At 35.7% G+C, this 27,361-nt stretch overlaps 1 protein-coding gene across 3 annotated transcripts in view; it reads left to right on the top strand.

Annotated features, from left to right (window-relative positions):
- Positions 1 to 19,591: 19,591 nt before the first annotated feature.
- Positions 19,592 to 27,361, top strand: part of LOC149785355 (EF-hand calcium-binding domain-containing protein 4B-like) — a 146,664-nt gene continuing 138,894 nt past the window's right edge. The window contains exon 1 of one of the 3 annotated variants that reach the window (XM_089979263.1): positions 19,592 to 20,436. The gene's annotated coding sequence lies outside the window, so the exon portion shown is untranslated. The remainder of the gene's footprint in view (positions 20,437 to 27,361) is intronic. The other 2 variants (XM_089979264.1, XM_089979266.1) reach the window with 2 other exon arrangements.

The following is a 27,361-nucleotide window of genomic DNA, read 5'->3' as shown; positions in this document are numbered from 1 at the left end:
GGGCTGCCCAGACGTCGGGATCCCCCTCTCGTCCTTGCTGGTGGGGTCCAAAGGAATGCTGAGCATGACATTTGGCACCAGTTTGGATGCAGGAGCTGCTGGAAGGAGGTCGTAGTCGACCCCCAGCCGCCTTAGGGGCTCCACTCCGGATTTTCTGTCTGGGATTACTCCCCTAGCCTTTCCTTCTCCCGAAGATATCCACAAGGCAGTGGAGCCATAATCCAATGGATGGGACTTGGTTGGTTTTGAATCAGAGTTTCCTTCTCCTAGATGAACTGCCTGACAAGGCTAACGAGCTTCATCTGCCCGGGTTTGGAGTCAGAGTTTCCCTTCTCTTAGACTGGTTGCCTGCCAAGGCTAATGAGCCCAGTATGCCCACCCAGTTATACCGCCGGGCACTCGGTCGCGCCACACAGCAGGCTCTGTTAAAACGGGGGGGCACCGCGTGAAGGTGCTGCTGTGGACACAATAGTGTAGGAGAGGCCATATGCAAGTAACCTCCTGCCCTGCAGAGTGAGACAGTGGTCCTGCGGCAATCACTACACCTGGGAAAGAGAGGCTATGAGAGACGCTTCACTTTCCTTTGGCAAGCGGGACGTCAGGCCCAGGCCCAGGCCTCGCACCCCCCCTACACAAAGGCATACATAGCAACCATTATGATTTTGGCATAATCATTGCTTTTTTCCACTGATTTATGTCTTAATGCTCGCCTGTATATGGATTATGCTTTTCTGGTACGTTAAAAATAATATAAAGGAATAAAAAGTATGCCATTTATATTATCAGCTCATTAATTCCACTTATAAAAATGTGAAAACAATATTATAAAAAGAAAGACTGTTGTGTAATAAGTGCTAAAGAGCTAATTTGTCCATCATAGATCTACATGTACTTTCCTAATTGCATATTTATAGCTTCTGAATATAACCCATTTCCAAGAAAACAGACACGTTTCTTTAATTTGAAACTTTACCTTGCAGATTCATGATATTATTAATCAAGTTAGTTAGCGGACCAGTCTCTACTTTTAAAGAAAATGGTGCCACATATTATGAGAAACAGGCCTTTACAGTTTAACTTGTTGATGAAAAATCTTTGAACAGATGGGTCTTTTTAAATTTCAAAACAGAAAAAGTACAAATCATAGCAGAATTAGTGGACAAAAGTTAGACATCTAGGCTAGTTAAAATGTGTGCAGAATACAAAAATTGTTAAGTATTTTTTGTGTTTGTATTCTGATGCTAATCCATAAGGTATTTGTCCATTTTTGCCAAGTATTTTGACCCGCAAATCCAGGTTAGTAGTAAAAATAAATACATTTCTCATAGTGTTCCAAAGTTACAGCATATTAGCTATGTCATAGTGTTGATGAAGTAGGAGTACTAATATTAATACTAGTGATATATAGATTAAAAATTGTATGCTTAGATTACACTTTTTGCCACTTATATTATCGGGGCCCCGAGTGGCCGAGTGGTCTAAAGCGCTCACCGTTCCGGATCACTGCCATCTCACCTCTGTCTGCGTATGTTCGAGTCCAAGGCTCGGCTAGCGTGGGTACGTGGGAAAGTCTGCCAGTAGCTTCTCGTGGGTCAGTGGTTCTTTCCTGGGTTTTCCAGGGTTCTTCCTCCACCAGTTATACTGGCCGCCATATATGGCCTATCTTGTGCTGAAAATGGCGTTAAACCCTAGAACAACAACAACTTATATTATCAAAAATTATGCTTGTACCTTTCGGGGTTGTCATGTATGCAAAGGACAATTATGTAGCAAATTTTAGGTGGTGTTAAAATGGCTGGTATGACCAGGTGACTGCTGCACATAAATGACCAGGTTTTCTATGTTTATCCCAGTCATGTTCTGTTTGTAACCTTTATATTCCCTTTTCTCTACCCACCATCTCCTGTGTTAAGACCCAAAAAGAACCCAACATAAAGCTACATTTGACATTTCATTTATATGTTAATGACATGTCATACATTGGTTTTGCACATAATTTAGCTATTTTAATGTTATTGTGGAAAAATCTGACAGCATTCAAGCTCTTAATTAAACATTCTATATACGTTAAATAGATTGCCTTAAACATAATTAATGCTTATTTTATCACACCTCTGATATCTATGCAATATCAACAAATCAAGAAAGTTTATTTACACCAATATGGTTTTTATTTTGAGTAGACTATCCATTTGAGTAGAGAATGGAATATTTCGATCAAGGTAGTCTATTATCATTGCAAACTGTACAAAGGTCAATTGATGTGGAGTTAAAAATGTACTTTATCACATAATATCAGTTACAGTTTTTAAAAGGGTTTTCTTTTTAGCTGTATAAAAATACTCAATCTAAACTTTCCTGGTTGGAGTAGATGATAGATTTCACAAGCCCTGACTCTAGTTTCAGTTGCATTGGTTTGAAAGTAATGAAACTTAGCACACGGCTTCATTATGTGGTATTGTTTGCCCCTTGGTTATCCAATGTGACCATGATGGTTGCAGTCTTGAAAATCTTGTTGCTTTGCCTCCTGAATGGATGGGCATATTGGTATGGGGTTTTCACTAAAGACTTCATATGATATATAGATAGTCTTAAATGAAAATGGTACCAACAGAGGTCTCAGAAACGCCTAATCACATGTATTTGGATGCCAATTTTTTATCTGTTGCTCAGAAAATCGCTTAGGTGGGAGTCCTTCATACTCTTGTAATAGGTGGGCGGCAAAATTCAAAGACTTGCCAGTCCTGCTTCAGCCACCTGCTTAGTGGGAAAATGTGTTGATCATTTAGCTGTGTTGATATTTACAATGACCGAACTCAGTGGCTGAAAGACCCTTTGATGTACATGTTGCCATTATAAGAGTACATCAAAAGAACATGATGCAGTAGCTGAAAGGCAAGTTGAAAGACTGACTGGCGGCTGGGTGGGAAAATGTTCTGATATTTACAGTGACAGAATTCAGTGGCTGAAAGACCCTTTGATGTACATGTTGCCATTATAAGAGTACATCAAAAGAACATGATGCGGTATCTGGGCAGCAAGTTCAAAGACTTTAACTGGCAACTGGGTGGTAAAATTTGCAGATATTTGCAATGACAGAATTCAGTGGTAGAAAGACCCACTGATATACATGTTGCTTTGATAAGAGTACATCAAAAGAACATGATGCAATAGCTGAATGGCAAGTTCAATGGCTTTGACTGGCGGCTGGGTGGAAATGTACTGATATTTACAGTGATTAGATTCAGAAGCAGAAAGACCCAGGGATGTACATGTGGTCATTTATAAGAGTACATCAAATAAACAACTTTAACTTTAAATATTGTGTTCATTTCCTAGTGGAGCTGAATAAGCAGTGCATGTGACATTGGAATCGAGACATATTGAGACTTAGACAAAATGCCATTCACAAATTTGGGTAAGAATTTTGTGGTTAAACAGCAAACTGATGAAGATTGTAATGATTTTGTTGTTGTTGTTGTTGTTGTTGTAAGGTTTAATGCCATTTTTCAGCACAAGGTAGGCTATACATGGCGACCAGTATCAATGGTGGAGGAAGAACCAGAGAAATCCCGGAAAGAACCACCGACCCATGAGAAGCTACTGGCAAGCTTTCTCACATACCCACTTTGGCCAAATCCGAGACTTGAACCCACGCAGACTGGGGAGATGGCAGTGATTCGTAACGGTGAACACTTTAGACCACTCGGCCACTCAGAAGAGTGCTACAGTTGCTTGAACTGACAGTTCGGATGGGACAGTATCTAAGTGTAAGAAAGTGTGTGATACCTAACTTAGTGCTTGGAATAAGACCTTCCTTGGAATGACAAATTCAGTCTCACTGTTTTTTTTTTTTTGTTGGGGGGTAGGGGACTGCAGCATTTGCTGGTGGGACTCCTTTTTTACCAAAATGGGAGTCATGGACTCCTAGTTTTAAAATCCTAGCTAGACCTCTGTACCAATCTGACCTTCAACATTGCCACCAAAATGTTGTCATAGCTACTTCCTCTGAACAATTTATTGTCTCAAGGTGGACTTGCTGTTGAAACATGTCTCCTTTGAATATGTTCCCCATTTACATTACGTTAGGAATATTAGCCTGCTATCTCATGAATCCAGCCCTAGTAATAGACAAAAACTGTCTTTTTCATTATATTTCAAGAGACAAAGGGTGATAACTCTTGCCCATTACTTCCCTTGGCACCACCAGATGTCACTGGTTTTCAGATTGACTGCTCTACAGCGCACATATTGTACAGTTCATCTTCTGACAATCTGGCCATTTTGGTGTGCCTATGGGACAACCCAACATTTCTTTGGGAATAATTGTGTGAATTTATTGATCTAATGCAGATTATATGCAGTTTGAGTGATCTTGTTACCTTTTGGGACTTTGTCTTTCAAGACCACCATCCCATCATGCTTTTGTTGACCTTATACAAGGTCATTCAGAGTTGGCGTGCCTTTTGATTTTCATCATTTACTCCACACGTTACGGAGCTCTTATTAGCGAAACTCTAAAGTGCTGCTTGATATTTATGCTTAGTTTATTCTTATTTCATGCTGTTTTGATAGAATTATGGTTTAATTATTAACTAAGCATTGTTCATAATTTCATAATGGAGCCATAGGTTTCTGATATGACAATTTCACTTCTCTGTTAGTTATGAGAGTGTTTTAGAGACTTGGTAATTTCAGTACATTACTAGTTTCCACTTTAATTTTTTTGTTTTTATGTTGTCTCAGAAGAATATCATTTAAATGCAACTTCAGAACATGGAAGACCTGTTTTGTTGATAATAAGTATATACCATCTATGATGTGCAGCATAGAGGAAGTCCGGGCTACCGTTTTGGCTAGTTAGTCACATAATGATTTGCCAATCTATGCTATCTCCTTCTTAGTCACAGATTAAAATTTGCTAATCTATGCTTTGTTATCTCTTCTTGTGTCATTTCAGGAGAAATATACTAAATGCATGAAATGCAGTGTTCAAAACAGTAGTCCTTTTGGTAGTAATTTTGGCACTGAAGGGAAGGAAAGATGGAATAAATCAAGAAAGACAACCTATGGTTCATTGTTGGTAATACTGATTCATTGGGAGTTTTCCCCAGTGTTAGACAGCCCAGCAGGCATTAGGTTCCTGGCATGTCCAAGTATAGCCTTTGGTCCTGTAAGTCAGGGAACATGGGTTTCATGTCAGATGTGTTGAATCCAACTCTTGATACTGCCATACTGTTACTGGCCATCCAGCCGCCACTGGCATTCCTGACATCAACAGCCATCCAGACGACACTGGCAGTCCAGCTGTCACAGCATGGGGACCTTTTCATTAAAATGGTCCAGTCAAATAGCTCATATGGGGATCTTAGTGATAGATCCATATGTCTAGCCATGCAAGTCTGCATCTTATCACTACTATACAGGAGGTTTCAATGAGAATCTGTCCATTCAGCCAGGCCTTCGGAGTGGCCCATACCGGTGATTGTCAGACACTCTTTCATACCACCAGCACCCACATACCATTCATACCTGATGGCAGTGCTGGCAATGTAGGACTTTCGATTGCTCAGTGCATACCCTCAAGGAGAGCTAGTGCCATTGCCAAATACTACCTGTTGGAATCATCTATGACACCTGGCAGGACTTGTGCAGAGCTACAAGCCAACCCAGACGAGGACCTGGCACACCACGAGTGCAATATGATGCTGGCACAACTCATCTTATTCAAATCTGATTAGCTTTAAAGTTTTTGTTGGGGAAACTTATTGCGTTTTGTCTGGTTTAGAATGCCCTCCACCCCCTATCACTACCCAGGGTTACAAAATCAAGTGATTGGTTGATTTTGGGGATGAAGAAGAGATGCCATCTTTCCAGCTCCTTCCCTAATCATCAAGGTTAAAAAGATTAACGACCAGTTGTCGGGTCAAATTGGTGACCTAAGCAACTCTAAGGTGTTCTCAGAAAGCCAGGTTCCAGCGACTTTCTCCTCTTGCTGGTATCAGACACACTCCAGTGCCTTCAGTACAGACCTTCTGGCTCTTGGCAATAATTTGGCAGCCGTCCACATGTTGGTTCCATTGTACTACAAAGTTGATAACATATTCCATGCCATGTCTTGGCTGGTTCGAAACATCGTGGGGACATCCTCTTTATTGGATTTGGCCTCATTGACAATCTTCCAGCTTGGTGAACAATCCAAAAATAGACAGGTCTGGAACATGACAGCCAGGATTGCTTGGGTCCTTAACTGAGCCGCTCACCATACTATGTCCAATGCTTTGACGGCTTCAGCCAATTTTGACCTGATGGGATGCATGTCTGCAGTTGACATCGCTTAAACTGTACCATACTCTGGCTTTAGGGACGACCCAGTTTGGGTTGCACAAGTTTTGGACCTCTCAGCCCCTGCCAGTGCAAAGGGTGGGTAATCCAGGTTGTTTTAGAGGTACTTCATTGAACACATGCCCTCTCCTTTTCTCTCCTCTTCATGGGTGCACCATTAGATCGGGAAAAGGATGCCTTTCTACAATAGGAGACTTACTCATAAAAAAAAAACTAAAGATATGGTGGATCTTGTGCAAAGACCACAATCCCTAGGGTTTCATTCAAGACTCTTTCTTTTTCGGATAGCAAACTGCAAATTGAGACCTATCATTGACCTGAGTTGCCTCAACCAATTCAAAATGAAGACAGCATATTCAATCCACTTCTCCATTTGATGGGATGAGTATGCCATCTCGATCTGACTGAAGTATATTTTCACATGGCTATCCACCTTGTGTCATGAAGATTTTCTGTTTTGCTCACTGCAACACAGTTTATCAGTTCAAGTTCTCTCTCTGGCCTCAACATCAGCCCTTGAGCTTCTACAGTGATTATGGATTACATCGTCAACCTGTTCCAATCAATGTAATCAACAAGGACAGTAGCATATCTGGATAACCTCCTCCAGAAACATATGGTAAGTTCTATTGTAGCTCAAGGAAGCTACGATCTTCTCTCTCTTTTAGAACATCCAGCTTTTCTTGTGAACTGGGAAAGTCAGATCTCCATCCATCCCAGAATTTTGTCAGTTTGTCACTGATCTAATTGTTCTTGCGATATGTCCAGGAAGATTACGGCCAACCTTAATCTTTTCCAGCAACCACGATCATGAGTGGTCCTTCCTTGCCCAGACTGTCATCTTCTACATGCTCGCCTCTTATCAGCACAGCCTTGTGACACAACAATTCAAACCTTCAACTGTGGAGAGAATCTTGAGAGCAGAAAGCCCACCACTCTGAAGGCTTATGAGGGAAAGTGGCATGTTCTCGGGGACTGGTGCCGTACCAACAACACCGTCTCTCTGCGGGCCTCAATCCCTCAAATGACAGACATTTTTCTCAGGCCCATGATATTTGACACATTCCAGTATCGTGGCAGACATGATTTTGGGCAGGATATAGACCTATCAAATCTTTCAGACAATTTTGGTCTCAATCGACCAAAATCCCTAATTTCTGTCTCCAAATGGAACCAAGCCTGGGTTTTAACATGGCACAATTTGAATCAATTCAAACCACTAGCGTACACTTCACTACAGTCACTATCATACAAGTCATGTTTCTTGATAGCTTTAGCTTTCACATGCAGGTTAAGTGAGCTGTATGTTTTTATGTTGACCCAACCACTCTTCAGATTGGAGGGTTTTGTGGTTCTCTTGACACAACCATACTTTGTTGCTCAAACTAGGTTACTGTCTGTCGGTAACCAAAGAGTTATCACTTGCTTGCTCTCTTCCATAAACAGATTGAGAACAGCAGCCATGCATGATTTTGTTTGTGCTCTCAAGCACTACTTGAAATGTACAGACAAGTCCTGGCATGTGCAAGTGCCTCATCCTTCCGGTGTGAGCCATAACACTGAATATCATCCTTCAAATCCTTCATTCCTGGCCGAGGTGGGTTTTATGCCTGGTGTACTCTGATGTCTCACTAGGACAGAGATTTCTCATAAAGATTATTGCTCAAAAGTTTTCAGCCACCTCTGTGTTACCATAGTGGCCATCTCAAAAATCTTGTTATCTCTATACATTTTGGAGGAATCGTGGCATTGAAATTGGGTTTTCACTAAAAACACTTACTGCAGTAGGTCATAGATCCTGAATGAAAATGATGCAGATTTAACCATGAAAGCCAGACCTCATGATGCTTGGGGTAAAGTCAAATGTTACAGATTTCATTTTAGTTCTTGAGAGCAAATAGTACAGATACAAATTAATTGTAACCTGTGTTTGTATATAATTATATTTGAAGAGACAAGGCCATGGTGACCTATATGTCATATTTTACTGACTTAAGGCTTTATATGTATATACCTGTTACAATTTAACAGTAAAGCTTACTGAAACAACCCAGAAATTTCTAAATTATGGAAAATTAGCAAAAAATACAAAAATACAATTATTGTGGCCAAATTCGGATATTAGCTTTTCTGGGTTTGGTTTGGATCTGGGTGTTTCAATGAAATTGGTCAGGGAACCAGAATAAACTTACAGGAGTTACCTCACGTTTTATTTGACCTACGTTGTTCAAACAAAACACTAATATGATCAAGCTTTTGCTCTTACATTATAGCTGAGTCTGCAAACTTAGTCCAGCAGCTGAAAATATGTTGAAGGTGAAAGGGACAGCCAGCCTTTTTAAAACCCCATTACTTGACACAAAAGTACATTAAAAAAAAACCAAATCCAGATATTTGACTCTGCTTGGGAAAAGGCAGAAGAGGTGGCAATTACATATATATTGGATATCATATCATGTTGATCTGAGTATTGTTGACAGCAGGAGATACACCTACTGCTGTAATTTGAATGAAAACAACCCTGTATACATCAAGATGAGAAATCTCAGATGTCATTGACCTCCATGAGATTTGGATCATTAGTTTATGAAACTTATCTGGAGGTCATTAGGACCAAAGTGTATTTCATGAACTTTATGGTTGAACCTAATGTTGCCTTTGCTTTATCAGACCACACATGTAAAGATTTCAAATGGATGATTTCTGTGTCAACAATAGCAGTACACAATATTATGTGACAGCAGGTTGAAAATTGGTCAAATTTGTTGAAGAAATATTGAATGCCTTACAGAGATGGTTCTTTTAGTGTTTGCAGGTCTGGCTTTACATGTACCTCATGACCACAAGGGTTTATATTTTGCATGCTTTATACATACCTTTGTACCTTTATACATACTTTTGTACCTTTATACATACCTTTCTATCTTTATACATACCTTTCTACCTATCTTTATACATACCTTTCTACCTATCTTTATACATACCTTTAAAACCTTTATACATACTTTTATACCTTTATACATACCTTTCTACATATCTTTCTATATACCTTTCTACCTTTATACATACCTTTCTACCTTCATACATATGGGGCCCCAAGTGGCTGAGTGGTCTAAAGTGCTCTCCTATATGGATCACTGCCATCTCACCTCTGTCTGTGTAGGTTTGAGTCTCGGATTTGGCCAATGCGGATATGTGAGAAAGCTTGCCAGTAACTTCTCGAGGGTTGGTGGTTCTTTCTGGGGATTTCCCGGGTTCTTCCTCCACCATTAGTACTGGCCGCCATGTATAGCCTATCATGTGATGAAAAATGGCATTAAACCCTACAACAACAACCTTCATACATATCTTTCTACCTTTATACATACCTTTCTTCCTTTATACATACCTTTCTACCTTTATACATACCTTTCTACCTACCTTTCTACTTTTATACATACCTTTCTACCTAGAATCATGAATCTTGGCAAGGAGATGCATCTTGCTGAGTACTTTACCCTCATTGTAAAAGTCAGTCATTATGGCCTACATTTTATGCCTCAATGACTTATTTGTGTTCAAAGTTAATTTCTCAGGCACTCTTCATGTGCTACAATTATGAAACTTGTTGATATGCATTTCTTGAGTACTACACCCTTACAATAAAAGGTAACTGTGACCTACATAGAATTGAAAATTGGTTGGAGGATGCACTAGATAAGCACTACAGTCTTAATAGAATAAGAGGTCTCCATGAGCTATATTTCATTTTTCTATGTTTAAAATTTATTTCTAACATTAATTTTTGGGTACTAAAGGACTGTAGAGATCTTTTGTCCTGTCTCTTCTCCAGGACTTGTAACTGTGACATGTCCTGTCTATTTTTTTTCACTTCATCTTAATTATAAAGTCTATGTTCATGTACTGTGATGTAATGTGTTCAGATGTATGTGTGTTTTTTAAAGGTAAATACTGCATGTAGTTTTGTGTATAGACACTAAACATGTTTATTTGCCTGTTAGAAAAAAAATAGTTAATTTAATTGTTATGCTACAGTACATAAAATAATGTTAAATACTTTTAATGTCATATTCCAGTCATATGAAATATAGCACAGGGTTCTAAAAGGACACTTAATTTTGCCTCATTGTACATCTCCATTATTCAGCAATAAAATGGTTGTTATTTTATAATCTATAATGTTGTAAAGGCTGTATGTCTTGGGACAGAAAATTGCTTTTCATGTCTGAAGACTTATATACACATAACAGCATAATCTTTACATTTACATAAGAAAAAGAAGTCGTACTTGTCAAAATTAACACATGTTACGACAGGTGTGACCAACTTTTTTGTTCAGTTATCAAGTCAATAAACTGTTACATGCTACTATGGTTGCTTTTGTAATGTTATTTTACATTCATATTTTCTGATTTATGGGACACAAAATTAAAATATAGGTAGGTAAAGACTGTCACATCTAGAGGACATATGTTAATGTGAGACTTAAAAAATCCTAGTGTTTCTTAAATATCATGCCCAGCATCACTCAAATCCATTTTTAGACAGATATTATGTGTAGATTTTATCTTTTTTTAAATCACATCATATTTTGGACTGAATTTTTGCCACATTTCTATAGCTATTTTAGTAACTTTAATTGTTTCATTTCTTGAAGAGGTGTCATTTTAAACACTTTGTTTAAATTTATCTTACAAAATGGTACATGAATATATATAAAAAAAAATAATGCTGAGTCAATATTTATAATATATTAAGCACATGTCTTATATGTAACCATCATATATTCATTACAGAATTAAAACAAAGGAAAATATTGAACAAAGCTCTAACTAGGTCTTTATCAGTCCATTTTTGTTTTATTTTTCAATTTGACAAATTGTGATTTCAACATGCTGTTCAACTATTCAATTGTTAATTTTTGCAAGCTTGCAGTTTGGTTGCATTACTTTGATTATTACTGTTGGATTTGTCAGGAGGTATTATTATGACTCAATGATCTTAAGCTAATTTTAAAAAAAGAGCAAAAGCCAACAATTTTTTTAAAATTCAACAAATAATTTATTTTCCTAGAATACAAATAACTAACAGTTGTGATTTAAATCCCCAAAAGCCCAGAAAGTTCTCACCAGTCCTAATGAATAAAGTTCTAATTAAAAATTCCAGTGGTGTTCAAAATAAGTTCCAGTGCTTAGGGTGTTGATGTGCTTGCAATCTTGAATGTACTAATGGCCTGAAGTGTGATGGTGTACTAAGTCTTCCAATTAATCACAATAATATAGTCCTAGAAATCCTTGTCAGAATTCATTATAATTCCAAATTAATATGTCTGTCCTAGAATGTTTTTGAGCACTTTGTAATCCCAAAGAATAATATTTTTAAACAATAATTACACCCAAATAAAAAACTGAACACAACAATACAAATGATTCTGCATATGATGTTTTCACAAGAATGAATATAGTTTTAAAGTAAACAAGATTATATGAAAAACTAAGACACAATAGCAGAGCCTGGATGTAGATCCAAAGTTCATTTCTAGAAAATTCTAAGTTGTAAACAGATAAAATTCTGTTATGAAAATTATAATAAAGAACATGAGAAACTTCAGTTACAACAGATTCTTCATGGGGGAATTCCAATATCCTAGACCCAGAGCAAAATAAACATGTTTATCTTTATTGATAATGATCCTAATCTTTATCCCACACTCCTCGAGAAATATTAACTATGTATTATTTGTTTACAAAATCAAAACAACATCACTGTTGCTAGTCAGGTATACAGTGAACTTGATTTTGAACAAGGTCAAGTCCAAATACAATCATACATAATCTATAATCTTGGGGGAAAAAACTAACAAATACAAATTAAATATATGTAACAGCTTTACGTCTTTGGTTTTATGACAGCAATCCAAGTGAATATTTGCACAAAGTTAAAATGGCTTGAGAAATATAGTAATGTTGTCAGATGGTAATACCCATTTTTTCTATGACATTAATTTACACCAATTAATGATTTTAAAATCTGAAGGAGATTTAGTGGGACAATATAGTTAATTACTGCATTATGTTTTTGGTGTTAGATCAAGATCAACCGATCATAGGCTGTTCAGTAAAGTGTATACACCCAATCAGTCTAGTAGAAAGTAACAGCATTTATTTTAATGCAGGTATTAATTCAATTCATTGTAATTGTGCCAACGATTTGAAACCTGGACGTGTACTTCACTCAGCAGGCATTACAAATTTTCATTATACTAGTGGTGAAATGTAAGAATGGTTACTCACTCTATATGGATGAACCATATCCAGGCATTATTTTCATTGTTGTAATACTGGTTCTTCATACTAATTTAATTACCATATTTACCTGCTTGTAAATGAAGGCAAACTGCAGACAACAAAGATTTTCATCTGCAATAGTATAATGCACCTGCAGATCATGGTCTGTGTTGTTTGTTCTAGCGACTACTAACAAACTGCACAGATCCAGATCTGCCAGTGCATTATTCAATGGCAGGTGTTGTTATTTTTGTTGCTGTTGAAGGGTTTAGTGCCATTTTTCAGCACAAGATAGGCTATACATGGTGGCCAGTATAAGTGGTGGAGGAAGAACCCGGGAAAACCACAGAAAGAACCCCCAACCTATGAGAAGCTACTGGCAAACATTCTCATATACCCACAATGGCCGAATCTAAGACCAATGGCAGATCTGTGTCTGTGCATTTTGCAGTTGGTCTTGACTTATAGGCAAGTATATACAGTAAGTATTTAAAATTTTGAAGGCAGAAAATGTAATTATGGGAGACTGGCAACAGTTATAACATACAGTAACATAAAGCTATAATAGAAATTTGGTGCAAAAAATGGAAAATTCAGTGCTGATATGGGTACATCATCCCATAAAGTCTAATGCTCTTGTCATTCTCCAACAAAATTTTACACATTTAAAATAGGAATAAGAAAATTACCCAGATGAAAATGAAATACTGGTTTTGACCTCTCAAACAATTTATGTTGACCTAATTTCCATCTTTTCACTGATGGCAGTACTCCTTTGACAACTGACAAATTGGGAACTCCAACTTTGATTGATTAGGATATGCCAATCAGATCATTCGGAAAAAAATTCTCAGGTGTTCCAAAAACTAGTTTCTCAGGTTCTCTATGGTCTTGCTTTATCAAAATTTGTGGATGGCTTGCATCTGAGGTGAGAAGCAGGTTTATTGATTTAGAGGTCCAATGATCAAAGGTCAAGGTTAATGAATTTAGGAATATTTTTTTATGCACAATAACTTTAGTTCTTCATTGTAGACATTGACTAAATTTTGTGGATGGATTACACTTGGAGTAAGTTAGAAACTGTCAATTTGAAGTTTAATGTTGAGGTTTCTGCCAAAAATTTCACTTCTTGGGTGTTTATGGATAGCTTACACTTTGGATTATAATGAAGCCTATTAATTTTAGGGTAAAAATCTCAAAGTAAAAAGAAGTAAATGGTTTTTATATGCTTGCCATAAGATGGAGCATTTATGTTATGCATCTTTTTGCTACCGAATTTTTTGTTCACACAATAAGTTGTCCATAATCTATGGTTATTAACCACAATGGACGGCATGCATTTGAGACACAGAAAAACCCAATCAATTTGAGAGGCAAAAGATCTTAGATCAGATTCATTAATTCAGAGATGAAAAAGTGTTTTCTACACAATCAATTACAGTGTAAAAAAAATTCAACAGTCAAGGTCATTGTGACTGAAAATAAAATAAATGGTTTCCACTCGATAACAAAATATTTTTGCTGTACTTTTCATAGGCCAGAATAGCTTATGGATGGTCTGTTGTCATCTATTAGGACAAGTTTGTTATCCTCTTGAACTATTTGGAGGATTGCCTTCAAACTCTACAAATATTGTACTAGATGAAAATGGTGCTACTTGCACATCCAATATGGCCTCCTCAGTAACTAGCTTGAAAATCTTTCTATCATTATTTTTATAGTCATATAAAAAAATGGGGTGTTCACTAAAAGACTTCTTATGGGGGTGCTCCACAGATATTACACATTTTTGACAGAGTGACAGGTCGGAAGTTTAAGTTGTTTGCATGTGTAACATGCACATTGGAGAGAATGTTGGCATACATCTATACTACTTTTATGTACTATAGCTAAAGTTTCTGTACAATTTGTAGTTGTGGAAATATTCATGATCTAAGCAAAGATCTGATCAGAATTACTACCACAGTATCCTAAAATATCTGCCTGAAATAGTCCAAAGTACATTACCTTTAGCAGGTATTTAAATGGGAAAAACAACTTTGCCAGAGCACTCAATACCAGCTTCTGAATGTGCAATGAATGATTTACAAAATATATAACAAGTAAAAGTTATCAGAAATACTGGTATATAACAAGTGAAAAAAGTTATCAGATTGCCTTTTTACAGTTTACCATGTCCAGGAAGTGAAAATGACTATGTAGAGCTAGCATCTTTTTGACAGGTGCACATCTGAAGTGAGGTCAACATGTAATTATTCTATAATCCAAATTACATCCTTCAATCACACACCTAAATAAAGGGAATTAAATAATCTTTTAACAAAAACTAAGATATACAAGGTCCTTTTTAAATAGCAGGATAGCCAGTGAAGAAAACTTGGGGAATTCTTTCCTTTAAAAATTAAACCTTATGCAATATTTATAACTGTAGCATTTGAAATAAAATATGGCCACCACGGCATCCATCTTGAAACCTTGCTACCATTACTCCTTCTAAGTGGATGGTCATATCAACATGGGGTTTTCACTAAAAGACTTTTTATGATGTCTACTTGGACCTAAATGAAAATGGTGCTGATCTGAAGTTGATGGCAACCATCATTAATATCTTATTGAAATTCCTCTTAAAAAGAAAGTTATACTGACATGGGATTTTCATCCAGACTTTTTATGATGTCCAGTTGGTCCTAAATGAGCATGGTGCTGATTTGATATCAAACATGGCGTCCAGTCTGCTGACTTCTAGTAAATTGTTTATAACTATTCCTCCTGAACAGAAAGTCATACTGACATTGGGTTTTAACCAAAAGACTTCTTATGATACCTACTTAGTGAAAATGGTGTCTACATGGTCCTTTATGAAAATGACTAACTCAAAATATAACCACCATCATGTCTATCTTGAAAATAATTTTATCTCTGCTTCCAAAGGGATGGCTGTATCAACAAGGAGTTTTCAACAACAGACTTCTCATGATGGTTCTGATAAAAATGGTGCAAGTCAAACATCCAATATGGCTGCCATGATGCGGGCTGTGAAAATCTTGTTGTCACTAATCCCCCTGAATGGATGATCATTATGACATTGGGATTTGACTAAAAGACTTAAAAGAATGTCTTTTTTGTTCGATCTGAAATTGACAAATCTGATGTACCGTATGTCCATCACAGCAGCCAATATGAAAATCTTGTAATTGTTGAAGAATATCCAAGTTTCAATGCTTTAGCAGTTAACAGAAATAAATGGTTTTGTCTTGAATTCCTGGAAATTCTTTTTGCCCAGTAGAGCATTAGTCCCTTGTGTTTTATATCTGGACCAAACTTTCTGGATGGCTTCCACTTGGAGTAAGAAAGAAGATTATTAATATAAATGTCAACAGGTCAAAAGCCATGGTCACTGAGAAAAAGAAAAGAAAAATGGTTTTCACACAATAACATTAGTTTTACATCACAACTTGGATCAAGCTTCATCAATTGCTTGCACTCAGGGTTAGGAAGATGCCTTTGATTTTTGGACCATGATCAGTGTCACCAACTAAATGAAGAAATGTGATTTCTGTACAAAAAAGACTATTAAACACGGTTTGAGGATATAGTGTTTAATGTATTCTTGTTGCATAGTAACTCTGATCTGTGCCACAGGTTGCAGAGGGCTTGCATTTATAGTATAGAAGAGGTCTATTGATTTTGGGTCAAAGGTCATGTTATTGGGAGTTTTTAAATATGGATGTTGCAGAGTAACTTTTGTTTTAGAGTACCGGTAAGTACCTTGACCAGGGTACAAGTGTGAGGCAATACAGTGTCCTGAATGAAACACACATTTGGTACCCTCATGCCCAGTCATTAAATTATTTGCTGATAAGAATGCTCATAAGAAACTGAAGTAAGTTATGACCAAATAAGGTTTTAATGTAAAGGAAAACAATAGTTTTGTTGTATTTTAGTTCTCATGTTTGATTTTTGCACTACTTATCTTCTCCAATTTGGCAACCCTCTGAAAATGGGTCCATGTGCAAAAACTGCTTGCATATAGCTTTTGCTGGCCCTGGCCCTTACCAGACTTGTTCTTGGGGTAATAATGGTTCCTCTGTACAGTTACACACTTTGTACAGTACATGGTTTAATTTTTAAAGAAAAAGGATCTCCCATGTTTGCACTTTCAGAAACTTACTCTGGCAAATGTAATTTTCCCCGTTTTAATAATTGATAAAGTTGCTTTATTTTGGAATAGTTTAGTCTCATTCTTTTGTAGCACAAGAGAGTAGCCCTTTAATTAATATAATGCCAAAAAATGGAACAAATCTGTCTGTCTCTCTGTCTGTCTCTTTTTTTTCTTTCTTTTCTTAACTAAGACTGTCCACCTTTTTTATTTTGTTCTTGTCTGACTCAGCTCTCATCCTTTTTCTCTGGTGAGGTTTTTTTCCCCTCCTGAAGGTGTTTTGGTATAGTAATTTTACCATTTGTCGACCTTACTGTTAGCTTATTTGTACCCTTGTCTTTGAGGAACTTTCTAAATAATGCTTCATGTTCAGTTTCTGTTTCTTGACACCAAACGTCAATAGATGACAGATGTATCCCTCATCATTGGAAGACCAGGTCTTAAAGTGATGCCCATCAAGTAATCACATTTGCCTCCTAGCGAACAAAATTGACGACAGAAGTATCCTTCATCAATGAAAGACCAGGTTTTAAAGTCTTTGCTTGTTATCACTTGGCATGTAGAGTGGAACCAATAATCACATACCTGAATCAAAATGTATACAGACTCTACATTTCTCATAAGATGCCAACTGCCAGCAGTCATAAATTGAAATGGGTAAACCAGTAACATATATATGTATGTAAAATAATAATAATAATAATAATAATAATAATAATAGTAATAAAAATATAATAATAATAACTTTAATTTATGATGATAATACAATTAGTTTGAGGATTGCAGTGGGTATATCTAATTTAGGTATATCAAATTGTTTTAGATTTGACATAAACAGAATAAAGTAATTTGTGAAGTGGGCTCTTAAAAGAATCGACTATGTTGAAAATAATATACATAATCTAGATATACATAAAGAATAAATGAGAAAATAGACAACCTTTTCTTGTAATATTTCCAATGGATAATTTTGGGAGATGAAATATAAAACTTTATGACATAGATAAAATATGATTTATTTAACGACCTGATTGAAAACAGCAATTCAACATTAGTTCTAGGGAGCTTATTACCGACATCATTTTAAAAACAACTGGAGTCATTACCACATGGATGATTTACAAAAAATACAGACATTAATACAGTAAAATACAGGCACAGCATAATACATTAATACAATAAAACACCTAATATGCTTATCATGTATCATCTGACAATAAAGTTGCTGAGATTTATGAATACCATTATGAGAGAGAGAGAGAGAGAGAGAGAAAGAGAGAGAGAAAGAACATGCATTATCAAGGTAATGGAATTCATCACCCAAAATTTTATTATGACATTCAGTACATTTTCTTCCTTTAAATTGATTTTACTACATTTCATTGACCATTTTCAAGATATATACAGGTATGCAATTGGCAACAAATAACGTCGAATTGGTCACATTTTCTTATCAAAGACTCAATTATAAGACGGAAAGATGTAATGCTAATTTAAAGACTAAAAATCATCATTTTGCGATCAGTGACATACATTAATCAATCCGATAATAAAGCTAATGATAAAATGCAATTAATATTGAAAAACATCTACTTTACCAATTTTAACTGAATTTATGAAAGGTACTGTTGTTAATTATTTCTTACATGTGATGTTATTAACATTACACAAACAGGACATTTATACACTTGGGAACTTTTTTTATTTTTTATTCTAATCACTTCTTTCATCTTTCCTTTTCACATTTGATAGCATATTATTGAAGCAGTGTGTTTATTATAAATGGCAACAAATGACAAAATTGTATTGGCAATTATTAATTTCATGTAGATACTGTTTAATGTTAAACACAGATAACAGGAGGTTTGCATAATTAAACGAATGGTTGTACTGACAACTCAAAGAATTTGCAGGGAGAATATAATAATAATGATATAAATTAAAGATCAATAGATAGAAACTTAACAATATATAATCAATCCAAAAGAAGACAAACCTCATATAAAAGACAGCCCAACTCACAGGCTTTCTTACAGTCACTGCAAGGAAACTGTTTCTTGCTCTTTCCTTTTATCATTCTGTTATCACAAATGTCCACAAAATTGAGAATTTTAATGCAGTAAATAGAAAATTGTTTTTTGGTTTGATTACAACCTTCATATACATATAAGGAATATATGTCTATTGGAGCCTTCTCATTCTTTTCATCTTGAGGCCAATTATTTACATTAAAAATCACTGTTTAAACAGTAACAAAAGTTGGTAATAAGCACTATTGTTCATATATCATTATATCAATTCAAGTATGTAACAAATAAATTTGTTGATACCTCTGAAAATTAAATTAATGTTCATTGACCGCATCTCAAAGTATGTTGTTCAACGATAATTATGTTATGTTAGGCCACACATGACACTGCCTGCTCAACTTACTGGATTCTATGTGCTGCTAAAGTGGATGTCAAAGATATCAAAGACACTTGTGACAGGTGTGAATGCGGCATTTAATGAGAGCACAATATACTAGTTTTAGGTGGTTATACAATTTAAATGAATTTAAATGTTTCAGCCAATAGTCCTAAAATAGAAATCAGTTAACTGTTTTTTAAAGAAAATTTTCAAGAAACAAACACCTAAATGGAGTCTCTTAAATGAAGACAGAAATAAAATGATAAATATATTAAGTTCCATAGTCATGCATCTCTATGTTATTATTTGATAACATAGATTAGTATATACTGTTCACAAGTGCCAACATATATATTTTGTTTTGTTATACATATTTTATTCCCCAGAAAATCACATGTGGGTATACAGAGTAAATGGATTGGGCATAAGTTTTTCAACTTAAAAGTTTTACTCCATTATAAACAATTAATGAACATGCAGGCTTGAGGTCTCGAAAAAAGTCAAGACAGTTGACATACATAGAATTAAATGAGAGATGACAGAATGATAAAGTCAGAGGGATAGTGATTCGTGTGGTCTGGAAAAATGGTGATGGAACAAAACATAAATATGTTTCTGAATCTTTTTCTGTTAGTAATAAATTTCTGCATATAAATCTTATAAAAATAGTTCAATGAATTTACTCCATTCCTGTAACTTCTCTTAGATTATTTTCGTCTACATTCCAGACCATTACTGTGTTTAGGGAGATCGTATGGGCCGGCTAGTAAGCGGCTATCCCATGCCGACACCAACTTTTCGATAGGGAATGGACGCTACACCCCAACATGAATGTCCAAATATAAAAATTATAAAAAAATGGGGTGGCAAGGGTCAAAGGAAACTCGGACTAGTGGGTGGGTAAAATAACTCAGACATACTGCAGCATGTCATAATACAGCTAAATTTGTTTTCTTTGAAATGTTCCTAAATTTTCATTATGTCTACGTAGGCCTACTATTTTTGCGATCTGTCGTTATTCACCCGTCAATTTTGTATACATTAGATACGATACTAGCCTCTAATCTTATGGTCCAATGTCAAGGTCAAAAATGCTACAGCATAATAAAAGACAAGGGACCAGTCTTCGTAAAACTCGTTACAGAGATAAAACTGTCATCCAAATAAAAATCCAATCAGAACAGAAAAACCAGGAAGTGCAACGAAGTTGTTCAAACACCGCTCATAAGCTCTAACGTAAGTAGACCTGCTACAAGTTTATTGCAATATATCATTTTTGTACCGCTTTTGTAATTAGACCACAAGTTGTTCTCCGCCACTTTAGTTATCGTCTGACATTACTTTACTGTAGCCCACAGGCACTTGCTTGGGTAGTCCTACAACGCAAGACACATCACCCGATATTTTTGTTTTGGGGGTTGATGGGTCTTACTGCCAAAAACAACTTAGCACTTAAACAAAAACAACATGTGCTATGTCTTACATTGTAGGACTATTGCTTGGTGTGGGGGTAGTCCTACAATGTAAGACATAGTACATGTTAAATTTGTTTGACGCCCAAAACATAAATATCAGTGTCGAGGTCTTACCTGTAGCACTGGGGGGGGGGGGGGGGGGGAACTAATGATAACAATTAACGATTCCAGTTATAGGATTCTCATACCATCCCGTTTTTTTTTTGTACAACGTACACTGATTTTAAAAACAGAAGGCATCAACTTACAAATGCACAAAACTTAGTCCTTTCATTCACTGATTTATATGTTTCTAACCTGATCATCGCCATGGGGTCCCAAACACTGTAAACTTTTTGGCGTTTCGAAGCAAAAAGGAGTTTATTTAGTAAAATCGTCTCCATATTAGCTTGGGCCAGTCTGTGTTTTCAAATAACAGATTAATGTAGTTCACCGTCTTTTAAAATATCTCTTTGAACACAGGTATACAAGAGCTTCTGCTATTTATTTCTTCTTCCAGTAATGTGCTGGGTTCCTCTGGAACATACTTGCACATGGTGTAAACTATGTGCATGAGATGGGAGGTCCAAGTGCAGCTAAAAACAGGTTAAAAACATACCTGGTCTGGAGCTAAGTGATCCTCATACCAATCCCTGAGCTCTAAAAGTTGTTCAGCTTGTTTTAGAAATATTAAAACTAGAGATTGCCAATATTGGATGAAGATGACACCCTTTTTTGTGACTGAAATAGACTATTCTAGAAACCGCAAATGGACATTGAGCAGTCTGTTTGCATGTTTACATTGGGCGCTTCCATTTGCATTGTAATGCCAATAATTCTACAGTGTTAGGAATCCCCTGGCAACAGTCAGGTTAAAAATTATAAATGACAGACTCAGAGTGACTGAAATGACTAAGTTTATGGATTTTTATATCAGTGATGCTTTTCATTTTTAAAGTCAGTAGAGGGGTATGCACAAACAGGATTAAGGTATGCAAATACTAAACTTTATCGGGGAGTGTAAAGTAGTACTTTCCCTTTCAATCAAGTGCAGGTCAGATTATTTCCTTAACAGGAATTTTGCCTCACAATTCTATTCTGCTGGGGACCCCTATTACCATGTTACCACCTAGCAAACATACCCCTAAACATTTCACTACAGATTACTTATCCTGATGAATCAGTAATCAGTGTCTGGTGCATTTGTCACTGTGAAGGATTTTAATTTCCGATGAAAAGGTATTGAGGGTTGACCTCTAACGAGAGTAGTCAGAGTTTCCTTATATCCTATAATAAAAATAATAATAATAATAATAATAATAATAATAATAAAGTCTTTATTTAGAGAGGGTAACTCAATTAATTACAGAACTAGTCTACCTTGAGGCCTTCTATATGTTATGTACAATATATACAGTATATACAGCATGATGTGAAGAATATGGCTTGACACTAAATAATTAAGAAATTTTAAAATTCAAATTATCAAGCCAGGAACATGTGCACAGGCATATGTGAAAACATCAATATATATAAAACATAAAATATCATCCTGCATTGAAAAATTCAACTATGAAAATGATGCAAAATTACAGAAAAGCAGGCGGTATGTTTTGTACTAGAACTGTTCAATTTTCTAAAGATTTCATCCATTTAAGACATCGATTATGAAAAGAAGAAATGCTAGGAGCCTGCCTTATGTCACTATGAATGTTGTTCCATACCAGTTGTCCATTATATTGAAAACTTTTTTTAAACAATTCCTTCTTTGGCCTTGGTATAATGTAATTTTTACTTTTTATGAACCTTAAATTTGGAGTACCATCATCATCTCTTTGGTGAAAGATATTGCTTAGTCAGGAATGGCTTTTCTGGATACTTTATACATCAATTTGGCCTTTCTAAGAAATATTCTTTCATGTATTATTATAACTTTTATATTATTCATTGCCTCCTGAAAATTTTCTATACATTGATCTAGAATTAAATGGCAAGCCCTCTTTTGGAGTCTTAAAAGTGTTGTTATGTTTGAATTAAGAGGTATTACCCCAAATTACATTACAGTAGTCCAGATATGGCTGAATATAGCTTTTATAAAAGATGACCCTATACTGAAGAGGAATGTATGTTTTGATTTTCCTCAGTAGCAAAATATAAGAATTAACCATTTTTGAAACATGTTTAATGTGAATAGGCCAAGTAAGATTGTTATCTGTGAATACACCAAGAATTCTGTCTTGAGAGGTGATATTAAGGCTCACATTGTCAAATAACCACCCCTTTAATACCCCAACTTAAGTGTCGATCTAAAATGGGGTGGGAAGGGTCATTAACTCAAATGGAGGCACTCTAAAGAGACTACCACAGCAGAAATAGTGATGATTGGTTACTTAAATTTGTTGGGTTCCTGGTGACAGAGTGGTCTAATGCAATCACCTTAAGGCTTTACCAATCACTGCTATCTCCCTCTGTCCGCATGGTTTCAGGTCTCAGGCTTGACCTTTTTGGGTATGTGAGAAAGCCTGCCAGTAGCTTCCCGTGGTTCAGTGGTTCTTACTTAAGTTTTCCCAGGTTTTTCCTATACCAGTTATACTGGCCACCATGTACTGCCTATCATAAGCTGAAAATGGCATGAAATCCACAACAACTTAAATTTGTACATGTAAAGGTTATCTACAATTTTGTTTACCCATAATAGTTATTCTTGATTCTTTTTAATATTCATAGATATGTAAACTTACTGACATTATGTTTACACTGACAGCTTATTCAGATGTAACACATGGTAACACTGAACAAAAAATTCTTTAAATGCCTCGGTAATAGGCATACCATGTTAATAGGACATGCCCTGATTTCTTGAGTCATGATATTTATATGTAATACTTAAAAATTTGATATTACACAATGTTGCACATTCAACAGTATAATGATTTACAGGATGTAACAGTAATGTTTGAAATTTCTTGAGTGATGATATTGATATGTAATATTTAAATTTGAAAAACAAATTTGATATTATACAATGTTGCACATTCAACAATATAATGATTTATAGAATAAAAACTGTAATGTTAGAAATTATCAGATATTAAATATTCACTTAGGGTAACTGGTAGCACAAGCAGTGAACCAAAAATCAGTTGAAATCATTAATTAAGAAAACATTTGAGGATAGTGTAACATCATCAAAACAAACACATTGTACTTATAATCAATCCTTTTTCCCTTTGCTGTTGTTAATTGTTAATCCTCACAGTCAGTTATCATCAGCCCCATTTATCATCTTACTTTATAATAAGGTTGTAAATTACGGTTATCACAATTAGTGTCAGTCTAATAATCTGATTATCTTTTTGGCGATCAAAGTTGACATTGCTGTCAGTTATCCAATCGCACGCAATTGCTTGTGAGAATAATGATAATTGATATGCAATTCATGCAGTGCATATATAGGGTCATTTAAAAGACAAAGTTTATTATATATGTTCATAAAGAATTTCCGAGTCAAACTGATGCACAGGGCAGAACATAAATATGTCAGTTTTGGGTAAAATATAAATTCATGCATCAAAACCTGGGAGTACAGGTAGAAGGGAAACCCTGGTAATAATATGAATTGCTCTGGCATAATTTCAGATAATTATTTGCTTTATCATTAATTATATCTATAGACAGAGTCTTAATTGATTGCAGGATTCTATGATCATGTCATGGTTGCAGTAAACTGACATTTCTTGTCTACTATTTATTTTTGACAATGAGTGATGTGTAAGCAAGGTCGATCACATGCCTATGTATGCATAATAAATGACCAGCAGATGGTGCAATCATCTTTTTAGAAGGAAATAGTCAATACCACAATACACCATTTTAGGGTACCAGCAAAAATAGGAGAAATGAGTATACTGCAAAACATACATCCATTGTTAAGATGGGAAAATTATTTTTTTATATCTTTTCAACCAGATAAATACTCCATACTCTGAGTTACATGGAAGAAAATTCCATTACAGTGCACTTGTGTCCTTCACAATCATCTCCTCCATCTAGTCCAATTTAAAGAATCATTAAAAATAGCCACCTCATATAGGATAAGATAACAGGCCAGTGTCAAAATTTCAACATGTGGTTTGCCCCTGCAAAAATTTAGAAATGCCCTGTGAAAAAAAATATTGTGATTTTGAACCCTTGTCTTGAATGCCCCACTGCAGGGGCAGTAGTTACACCACTGCACCAGCAACAGTAGAAGAAAAATCTTACCACTTTACCTAATTGGATAGTCATATTGACATGGGATTTTCACTAAAATGCTTCACCAACATGCTTTACAAGGTGTCATTGTTCTTTTGTTAAATTGATGCTGTCAAACCATTGTTATAATTGCATTAATGCCCATGCAGAAAATCTTATTTGACTACTTCACTTTCATGGACAGTTGTATCCACGTATTTCCAAAAAGCACTTCAAGCAGTATGTAACTGGAAATGAATGGAAATGGTGCTATTTGTCCTCCAGCATCACCCTATTGTTGCCATCTCTAAATTTTGTTATTGTAACTCATCTTGCAGGAATTGTGGAATTGAAATTGGGTTTTCACTATTACACTTCATGCAGTTTATGACTTATTCTGAATGAAAATGGTACATATTTTACTACCAATAATCTACTGTTTTGAAGGAGTTTGAAAACCTCACCTAACTGACTTTGGGGCTATGTCAAAGGTCAGTGCTTGCAGTTTGTACCAGTACTTCACTGAGTTTATGAACACAGTGATTTTTGCATATATCAGGGACTGTCTTTGGGAGTGACTAGGGACAGAAATCACATGTATTGTAAATTTAACCTCAGTGAACAGAAAAGCAGTATTCCTTTTGCCTCATAATTTTTGCTATCAGATTAAGGTATTTAAAAATGTACTTGATTACACATGAATTGAGGAATCTGCAGTAGTTAGTTTGGCAATTTGGAATATTGCTTGGAATTCTGCTCTTGGTTTATCAGTTTGGATATTCCAGTGCTTGGTATCCTGTACTTGGTTTATCAGTTTGGAATACCAGTACATTACTTGGTATTCTGTACTTGGTTTATCAGTTTGGTTATATCACTACTTGGAATGAAGGTTCATTTAATCATTGTTTACTATACCTGACCATTAGTAATTATTTAATTAGAGCCATGCTTTCTAACTTCCAATAGCTTTAGACTCGGGCCATAAGTCAAGTTATATTGAAGTGTAGATTTTTTCTTCTTCTGAAAAATGGTAAAATGACAAAACTCTTTAGTATGGCCACCACAGCAGTTACCTTTAAAATCGTGTTCTCGCTACTCCTGTATGGAAAGTCATATTGACCTGGGGTTTTCACTAAAAGGCTTTGTATGATGTCTCTTTGGGATTTAGAATAGTACCAATCTGATATCCAACATAGCCACCACCATAGCCGTCTTCTTGGAAATCTTGTTATTGCTACTTCTTCTGACTGTAAAGTCATAATGATATGGGATTTTCACCAGAATACTTTTAAATCTACTTGGTCCTAAATGAAGATAGTGCTGATCTGATTGCCAGTATGGCTGGAAGAGTGGTGATCTTTGAAAAGCTTGGTTTTGGTACTCTTCCTGATTGAATGGTCATATCAGCACGGGGTTTTCTCTAACACTTCTTATAATGTCTAGTTGGCTCAAAACGAAAATGGTTTCAAATATAACCACCACATTGGCCATCTTGAAAATGTGTTTGCTAGTCGTCCTGAAGGAAAAATAATATTGCCTTGGGATTTCCACCAGATGACTTCTTATGATGTCTTGTTGGTCCTAAATGAAAACAGGTTTGATCTGATGTCCAGTGTGTCTGCCACAGTGGCCATCTTGAAAAGCTTCTTATTGCTAATCCTTCTGAATGAAAATTGTGTTTTCACGATGTATCATTGTTCTGAAATGAAAATGGTGCCAATCTTATGTCCACTATGAAAATATTATTGCCATCACTACTCCTGAATGGATGGTTATATCAGTATGGGATTTTCACTAAACAACATATTATGATCTGTACTTGGTTTTAATGGTACCATTCAGAAATTCAATATTCCTGCCACAGTGGCCATCCTGAAAGTCTTGATATCACTATTTCTCCTGTCATATCAGCATGGGATTTACACAGAAAGACCTCTTATGATGTCTAGTTGGTCATAAATAAAAATGCTGCTAATCCAACATCTAATATGACTGCCATAATAACCATCTTGTTATGGCAGTACTTCACCTAGATGGTTGATGATACTGACATTTCACTAAGACTTCTTACAAGGTCTAGTTGATACTAAATAGAAATAGTGCCAGTCTGATATCAAATATGGACACCATGGCATCCATCTTAAAACATTTTATTGCAGGAGAATATCATAGATTGTTTCAACATTTGTAAGTTAAAGAGAAGAAATAGTCTTATCTTGAATTCATAGAAATTCTTTTTAGCCAGTAGAGGGGTTCTTGAGTCTCAGTCCTATTGAGGGGCTCTTATCTTATTGGTCATAAACTATGGTCATAAACTATGTCCATATACTTGTGGTTGTTATTTGCAAGTTATTTCCAAATGTCAGTTTAAAAGACATGTTTGAAAAGAATTTAGCTTTTGAAGTATGTAGACACAATTCACAGAATTTCCATTTTAGATATGAAAACTTAGTTTTTGAAGGATAGGGACAAAG

This window comes from Sinohyriopsis cumingii, chromosome 13 (genome assembly GCF_028554795.1).
Source record: "Sinohyriopsis cumingii isolate HCF-2022 chromosome 13, ASM2855479v2, whole genome shotgun sequence".
NCBI lineage: Eukaryota > Metazoa > Mollusca > Bivalvia > Unionida > Unionidae > Sinohyriopsis > Sinohyriopsis cumingii.
This window is presented reverse-complemented; position numbering and strand designations above follow the sequence as displayed.